The sequence below is a fragment of the Lipotes vexillifer genome, unplaced genomic scaffold (assembly GCF_000442215.2).
Source record: "Lipotes vexillifer unplaced genomic scaffold, Lipotes_vexillifer_v1.1 scaffold238, whole genome shotgun sequence".
Taxonomy (NCBI): domain Eukaryota; kingdom Metazoa; phylum Chordata; class Mammalia; order Artiodactyla; family Lipotidae; genus Lipotes; species Lipotes vexillifer.
The window spans coordinates 635,235-644,585 of record NW_006785665.1 but is presented as its reverse complement, the minus strand read 5'-3'; positions in this window follow the sequence as shown (position 1 = coordinate 644,585).

Below are 9,351 nucleotides of genomic sequence, written 5' to 3'. Positions count from 1 at the left end.
TTTCAGGGACAGCGTAATAAACTTTCTGTAAAGGCAGGTTTATATTGGTCTCAATTATTTTGTATTTCTTGGTATGACAGCCTCATTTCATAACTATTTGAAATCTCTAGGACTAGGGATTAAATGGATATGAAATTAAGGCTGATAGTATATAAAAAACAATTCTGGAAAGAATATTTATGCTCAAATTGCCTAAGAAAGTCATTTCTTTTTCTTTTAAATTTATGTGAAGTTGAAAGTTAATCTAGAAGCAGTATTAAGAATTAATTTGGGTTTTGGTGTGGGGGAATGGGAAGTAAGAAGATGCAGAGTGAGGAGAGAAACGCTTTAGCTAGGAACTTAATGGCTTTGAGGTAGTTTTTCCTATAATTAAGTTACATTAATGTAATATAATGTAGTCTGACTACATTACTGTAGTAGAAGCAGATGAATATAAAAATATATTACCATTGATACAGGAAGTCATTGCAAGAGTTTGTTTTTCGCAACTAGTTTTTTTATTCCAATTAGAATTACTTTGCTACATTATTATGTTGAATTTATTGATTTATTCTAGCCTCATGAAGCTAGAATATATATAAAAATATATATGACGATCAGGACTTAAATGTATGTCGAAAGATGAAAGCTGAAGAAATGGGGTAAACTAGTAAAACAAAGCCAGGAGTAGAATTAGAACATGACACGCATACCACAAGGTCTTGCCTGATGGTAAAAATGCTTGAAAGTTCATGTCGTGGTTTCTTGTGACCAAAGCAAAGAGGGCAAGATCATGAGTTGACGCTGTTCAGGAGTGTTGTTAAGAGAAATCCAATCTTGCTCTGGCACGAGGATTCACTGGACAGCAGAATCACAGTTTCTGACAGGGACACCAATTTTGCAGTGTGAGTGGCTGAGTCTTCATCTCCTCCACTGCTTGCCAAGTTGAGAGCCCTCTCTCACGATTAAACTTAAGGATTCTGTCAAAGTCTCCCCCACGGGCCCTGCGACTTGCTAACACAGGCCCAAGTCTTCTGCTCACTGTGTGCAGGTGCTGACTGCAAAGCTGGCCCTCGGGGGATTTGTGGGCAGCTCCTACTCACAAGGGTCCCCTTGCCTTTGTGTCCTGTCTGTGACCTGCGTCTCCGGGCTGAGGGCCCCTGGGCTGCTCTGGCTCTACCTCAGGGTGGTATAGTGACAGTCCGGGTGAGGGCATGAAGAAAACTGGAAAGACGGCTCCAACAGCACCGCCTGGTCCCTGAAGGAAACACAGGGTCTGGGTCACAAGCAGGTCATGGGGACTGGATGTTCTCATAACCTTCTCTAGCAACCTCATGGCGTACTTCTTAGCCCTGACTTTCCTTCTCAGTCCCTGGCAAATAATTCCTTTCCTTCCTGGGAGAGAAGTACACGGTTATCCCGGTGGGCACCTGAAGACCCCAGTGATCTGAATCAAGGTCAAGACATGCCTGCAGGACCTGTTCTGACTCACTGCAGGTGCCTCTCAGGCTCCTTTCATGCTCAGCTGAGGCTTCTGGAGGCTGCCCTTTCCCCACCTTAGGACAGACAACAGAGGAATTCTGAGGGGAAAAAGCTCATGAGAGAAAGGAAGTTACTGTTTTTGTTGAGGGCCCACTATGTCTAATGCATTGAACAACGTGCTTCGTTGAGGGGGAATAAGTCCTGGGAAGAGACAAGCCAGGAACATGGACCCACTTGCCTTCCAGACGTGTTCCTAGGTGCTCTGCTGGGGAGGAAATTAGAAAATCATGAGCATTGAAAAACAGCAAGCCTCTTACAGCCCAGTCCTTAAACCATCCCCCTGCGTTTCAGCCTCTCTCCCGAGACAGGAAAGAGACACAATAGCAGCAGGCTCTGGAAGATTCAGCCATCAGGAGAGACCCACATTGTCTTCTCATGTGCAGGGTGATGACTGCTATCAGTGCCAAGGGACAGACATTGCTGCTCCGGAAAGCTCTGCTGTGCCTAGCAGCCCACTTACCCCCTCAGCTCCAGTGAAGACAAAAGCATTGCCCCAAAGCTCACCTGCACCTTCCTGTCCCTGCTGGATGCCCCAGACCTGGGAATAAACCATGCACGGACACACTGGATTCACTGAAAGAGGGGACACGATTAGACAGGTGGTGGTGGTCAAGGACTCACACAGGCGCTTTTCCTGACCACATGCTTCATACTTAACTTGACAACCCCAAATGAGTCTCAGCAGGACCTGGGATGTCAAGGACATCCCTACAAGCCTCACCTCATTGGCCCATTCCCTACACCTTTCCTCACCTGGAGCCCTGACCTAACAGCAGTATTCACCGTTGCTATACACGGGCTCCTGGTCCCTGGCTGGGGCAGGTGAGCTAGAGTAAAGGCATCCTGGGAGACCTGGGCTGAAAGTTTCTGAAAGCAAAGAAAAATGTATCGGTCCTTGGGACAGTGAATTAGGAGGAGAAGAAAGGCTGGCCTGGGGGCTAAAGTGTAGACAGAGTTTCAGAGGATTTAGTACCCAGAAAGGCATGGAGTGTTGCAAGGTAGGGCTAGAAGAGGGGAGGGATGCAGAATATGGCACGTTCAAATTTCTATTTTTTTTTTTTTTTTTTGCCGTATGTGGGCCTCTCACTGTTGTGGCCCCTCCCATTGCGGAGCACAGGCTCCGGACGAGCAGGCTCAACGGCCATGGCTCACGGGCCCAGCCGCCCCACGGCATGCGGGATCCTCCCAGACCGGGGCACGAACCCGTATCCCCTGCATCGGCAGGCGGACTCTCAACCACTGCGCCACCAGGGAAGCCCCCAAATTTCTATTTTTGAGCCATTTTCCAAGTTCTCCATTTTGAGTGTTAAATAAGTTAGAAGGAGAGTTCCAGCATCCTTTGCACACAGTACATGCACACCTAGATGTTGAATGCATGAACCAACACATAAATGTGGACTAGACACAGAGGCCTCACCTGTGGGGGTCGCCACCAGAACCTGCTCCTGTGAGGCAGAGAAGAACTAGTCTTTGCCAAGGGGAAGCTCTCTCTAGGATGGATTTGGCATAAAAGGAGTCCACTCATTTCACATATCAGTAGATGATGGTCTGGAAGGCCCCTTGCTGGGAAGTTTACAGTCAGAATAAGCATCCCGCATTCTACGTGACCCCCTGCTCCTGGCATTGAGTTAGTGCTTAATATATGTTAGTGGAGTGAATGAAAAATGTGAAATGCCTGTCTTCCCGGGGCAGAGAGCAGGTGCTTTACACGTGGAAAATTTAGAGATTTGGCTACTGGCTGTGTAACCTAAGCGAATCACTTAGCTTCTGTAGACCTTGGTGTGCTCTTTATGAGTATAGTGTAGTGCATTAAACACGAGCTCTGTGGCCACACTTCTTCAGGCAGCCTGTAGTTGGGTCACTTTAGGGTTACTCATCATTCCTGTACCTCTTGCTTCCGTATTTGTGAAATGGGGAAAACAGTAATAATAATAATACCTCTCAAATGAAGATTAAATTAGTCAATGCATGCTAAAGTGATGGTAACAGCATTTGACACATGGTGAAGATATTTGCTACTATTATTTTTATTAATATTATTTTGTTAGTTTTATGAATTAGCCCAAACCTGGCTGTGCTTTTGAGTTACTCAGGGAATTAAATAAATACGATTTCTTGATCCTCATTTCCAAAAATTCAGATTCAGTAAGTCTGGGCTGGGATCAGATATTTGTTTTTCTATGGCTGATTCTGTTGTGCAGCCAGATTTATTGACTCCAGGGCTATGCTGCTTAACCCTATGGGATGCTGTCTCTGTAGACTACAGTGTGAATGGCATCCCCTGGAGTTGTACTGCGTGGTGACTCTGACCTGGTTTCTTCCAGTCTTAAGAGGCTGTGATGCTGTTCTGTGTCCCACATAGGCACAGTTCAGGGTAATGCTATAGCATATATTCAGGACATACTTGATTTTGAAATTAAAGGACCCACAATTTTGAATTCTTGAGGATTTTAATTATTCGGCCATCACTGATTCGCTTTGCACCAGTAATATACAGTCTTGCCTGGAAGGTTTAAAAAGTGAATATTTAAATGAAATAAACATGAACTTTAACAGGTACTCTTAGCAGGCAGGGTAGTCTTCATCCTGCTGGAGTCTATATTCTTCCTTCCTCTGTCCTGAAAATAAGACACTTTAAAACACTCTAAATACCCTTCAAGGCCATGGAGATCTGCAACCACTTGTTTGGTGTGTGCCAGGCTCCCTTCTGTCCCTCTGGTTAGTATCTTCATGGGGACATTTCGCTCTGAAGGTCTTCTGCAGTCTCTTGGCACAGGGCATTTTAATAGGCTCCTTTTGTGACTGGGGATATTAAGTGAGTGCCGGGGTCCTTTTCCTTCCCTGTGTTGGTTAGGATTTTCTCTACTTTTGACATTGTCTTTATGTGAGCTTGCTGGATATCTGGAGGGCTCTTAAGGATGGAAGTGCTGTCCTTGGCACCAATATGCTGGGCGTCCCTAATCCATCTAGTAAGTGCATTATGGCATAATATTACAAGAGCCTTTTTTAAAAAAGGTAAAAGTAGTGGAAAGACTGCCCAGAGAGAAACATCAAAAGCCTCTCTTGGGGGTTTCCCTGGTGGCGCAGTGGTTGAGAGTCCGCCTGCCGATGCAGGGGACACGGGTTTGTGCCCTGGTCCGGGAAGATCCCACATGCCGCGGAGCGGCTGGGCCCGTGAGCCATGGCCGCTGAGCCTGCGCGTCCGGAGCCTGTGTTCTGCAATGGGAGAGGCCACAACAGTGAGAGGCCCGTGTACCGCAAAAAAAAAAAAAAAAAAAAAATGGCTCTCTTGGGATTAACAGCTCTTCTTAGGGCATGAGAATTGAAAAAGGTGATGGAAGGGGGCTGAATTGGGAGAGGAAATGTGATTACTCTATTGTGGGTAAAGGACCTAGCCTATATTAATTTTGGAACAAGTGACTTCTTGGAGTCAAGGTAGTGATATCTGTTGTCTATTGTCAAGATTTTAGCTGGCTTTGTGTATCCAATAAAGTCTTCTTCGGGGGGGGGCACCCCTCACCTATTAGATGACAGTTGTGCTTGGTTCATGAGGATTGGGTGAGGTTGCCTCCTCCTTCCTTACTCCTGTGAAGGGTGGGACATGTGCCATTCATGCTCCAGGCTGGCTCGTCCCAAGTTCTCCTTGAGACTTCTGTAGGAGCCATCTGGATCCTGAGCATTAAACAAGAGGCAGGCTTGGAGCAGCCAGCACCCTCCTGCTACCAAGAGGGCAGCCTAGGACCTGTGTCTGTGTGAGTACAAGCTGAGGTAAGCAAGCTGTGGCTGATTTCCATCTATTTATGTTTTCCACGGGCTTGATTCTCTCTTTGACATTCTTCTCTAATTGTCAATGTTTTTGTCACAAGCTTTCTCAAATCCTTCATGGAATGAATTAGAGGTATAACTAAATGAGTAAATGAAGTAAGACATTTTATATAAAATGATTCTGTACTTCATGTAATCCTCAGAATGCCTCTATGAGGGCAAGGAGAGGATGCATTAATATCCCCGTTTTCAGAGAAAGAAAATGGTCAGAGAGATAAAACCATTGTCTTGGTAGGTTTTTAATATATCCCACCCAGCAAGTGGCAGAACTGTGGCTAGAACTCATCTCTTTACTTCCAATCCAAGGCTCTTTCTATTATATTATACATTATCATATATAAGTATGCATAATATAGTATATTATAATATATTATAATTAATATGCCAGTTATACTGTACTTAATATACCCATTGTATTATATTCTATAGTACTTAGAATACTCAGATTATTTCTTTTAAAATCTAGTTCCCTGTTGTATTTCTCTTGTTTATGCATCTTCATGGAGATTGTTTATAACCCATAGTTATTTTGTCAGAGTTCTATTGAATAAACAAATGTAAATGGGCAATCAGTCTCACTTGAACTCACATATGTAAAGCACTTTCTTGGAGGGTTGAATTACTTTAACTGACAGCCTCACCCACTGGGAGGTAGCTTCCAGACTACGTGTATGCCACCTGCTGCACCCAAGTAGTATTTTTGGTGATAATCAGTGATAGAGCAACAAAGAGTAAAAGCAGAATTTACAAACCTGACTTCCTCTGGAACCTTAGGTAAAAAACAGAGCAGCAGTTGCCAGGAAACTAAGCAGTGACTCCCCCCAACTCCCCGCCATATCACTGCAGCCAGAAGGTGGCTCTTGTCCTCTGCAGGTTCTGAGGAGAGAGGCCTGGGACTCAAGCTGGAAATCTGTGGAGACTGCGGGGGAGGGGGTGTGAGGTCAGGGATGGGGCAGGGGTCCCAGTGAGTTTTGTCTTAGTTTGAAATGTTTAAGTGGATGTTCAGTTATTTGTCCAATGACCTGGAGTGTAATCCACTCCTCTCAGGCTAGTGTGAGGCTGGCTGCTAACTTTCACAATTTCTAGTAGTCTCTATTTCCAGTATGAGTCACTGAGGAAACCCATTTTTTTTTTTTTTTTTTGACTGTGGCACATGGCTTGTGGGATCTCAGTTGCCTGACCGGGAACTGAACCTGGGCCATGGCAGTGAAAGTGCAGAGGCCTAACCACTGGACCATCAGGGAATTCCCGAGGAACCCCAATCTTAACCAAATGCCCTTTCTCATCGACTGGCATGCTTAGAGTCTTCCCTCTGGAAGGGAAGCATGTAACCCAAGCTCAAGCAACACACAAATGACATTGAATAGCAGTGCCTCACTGTGCTGGGCCCCCAGGCCATTGTCAGCCTCACGTAGTAGTTTCCAGCATGTTCTGTGGTCAGAGAGAGAATGAAGGATGCTCCTCCACCAAATGGGGCTGAGCTGGTCCCCAGGCTGACATCCTCATGATAAAATCAGTACAGGATGGGGGAGAGCCTCTCTGGGCCTCACAGAGAAGCTCCATCACGTTCCCCACCACAGCCTGGGCTCTGGAAGCCCTGAGAGTGAGGACAGGGCGACACACAGGACCTGAGGGGACCACGGGCTGTCAGAGAGGGTCTCTTCCTCTTGACAGTTCACCATCTACCCCTGCCTCTGTTCCGACATTCCAGATTTAATCCTTAGATCAGGGCTGTCCAACAGAACTTCCTGCAATGGTGGAAATGCTCTATATCCATGCTGCTCAGTATGGCAGCCACTACACGCATATGGCTGTTGTGCACTTGAAATGTGACTAGTGTGAATAAAAGAGAAAATTTTTTATTTTAATTAATTTAAATGTAAACAGCCAAATGTGACGAGCGGCCACTGTATTGAACAGCACAGCTGTAGAGGCATTTACCCCAGAGCTGTGAGGATGAATTCCAAGAAGCCTTTCTCCGGCTGGCTGACAGCAACAGTGTTCTTTCATCTCTTTCATCTTACTATCTTATTTTTTCTACCGAATTTGTAGTTCCCCTAAAGCAGCTATTTATTTTGGAAGGTCTGCCTCTGTCAGAAAAGAATTTGCTCTTCATAGCTCTCATCCCTATGATTACCTTAAAATGTTCTCATGACCCAAAGGTTCCCTGAGCCCACTTTGAGTACCTCTGACTGAACTGTGGGTGGGTGGAACTCACTTCTCACAGTGATATTTACTGCCTCACTCTGGATGAAGCCATAGCTGTTGTCAGCTGTAGAGTAGTATCCCCCAGCCTGGCCCTCTGTGATAACAAGGATTTCCAGTTCTGCTCCCTGGAAATGCCAAGTTTTGGTCCCCAGACTCTCCTTCACGTCCCCTCTGTGTCAGGAAAAGGTGATGTCCCCTGCGCCTTCAGACACAGAGCAGACAAGGACCAGTGTCTTGCTTTCAATCACCTGCCCTCTGGGGGCAGAGTTTCCACGGAGACACAGGGCTCCCTGTGTGAACAGGAGACAGCAGGTAAGGCTTGTCTCTTGGGAACATCAGGGCTGAAGTGGTTGGTATCACCCTAAAAGTGACAGCAGATGGAGTCGGAAATTTTAAGTAAGATCAGAAAACAGAGATCTTTGTAGAGTACGAATTGGGGATGCTGGGTGTCAATCCTGAGTATATTTCTGTGGGAGGCAAGATTCTCACTTCTCAGCCTTCGGTCACATGAGGTTCCTCATCTCATTACGTACTCCCTTCAGGAGCTTATTTCCCCTAGGGGGCCAGGGTGGGCAATGCCAGGGAAAAATCCTTGTGCTTGTGCTTGGTGACAATGGGCAGAAGTCTTGTGTTGAGAGCTAGGAAGAATAATGGAAAATATTAGCCCTCCTTTAAAGGGACATCATGCAAGATGATAAACTGCTTCTCTCCCTTTTCAGACCTACCTCAAGACCCTCTGTTTCAATAATATCTTCTTTAATTGCTCTGATATAAAATGGGTCTCTCTGTTCTCTCAAATCCTATTGTGTTGGATTTGGTACTAGGGTACTCTCTAGCTGACTGTCAGCTCCCTGCAAAGCCTCTATAGCATAATAATAGGCACCCAGTATATATCTGATTATATTACAATAAGAAAGGTAAAGTTAAGAGGACTGTGGTGGACATTCTGAAGTTTTATGAGTCTTTTTTTTTTTTTTAGCTGTACACGGGCCTCTCACTGTCATGGCCTCTCCCGTTGCGGAGCGCAGGCTCAGCGGCCATGGTTCACGGGCCCAGGCCCTCCGCGGCATGTGAGATCTTCCCGGACCGGGACACGAACCCGTGTCCCATGCATCGGCAGGTGGACTCTCAACCACTGCACCACCAGGGAAGCCCATGAAGTTTTATGATTCTTCAAGCCTCTCGGTAACCATTCCAGTCCTAAAGCACTATTAGAAATGAGAGGAGCTCAGGATAGCCTCAGGATCTCTCTGGAACAGACCCCCATCCCCAGGAACTAAGGTCTGAATAATGCCCTGCCCTACCTCCCTTTTTCCAGCCGCAGTGGCCCTTTTCACCAAAACTCACTCTGCACATAAATTTGGAATCTCTGGCTCTGTTTCCAGACAGAGGAAGTCACTTCTGTACCTTGTACCAGGAAGACCCTGAGTCTTCTCTCCACCTGGCAGCTATCTGGAGCTTTGGGGAGCTGCCCCAGCATGACCCCAGGTCCTAGACATCTCTGAAGAGGTGAAATTGAAGTTGGGCATCTGACTCTGTGGAGAGAGAGGAGTCTCACAGGTTAGGGTTACTAGACTCTCCTTGGTGGGCCAGACGGTGTTAGCTGTCAGCACAGGAGGTGGAAACAGCTCTAAAGAGAAGAACAAACATAATCCCAGGGCAGTGAGGCTCAGAGCACCTGGAGAGACTCATCTATGTTCTCAGCACTATCAAATAGGTCTTACAAAACCAAGTCAATAGAATCACCACCCAACTCCCTGGCACAACTGAAGCATCATAATTTCTACCCATGGCTTT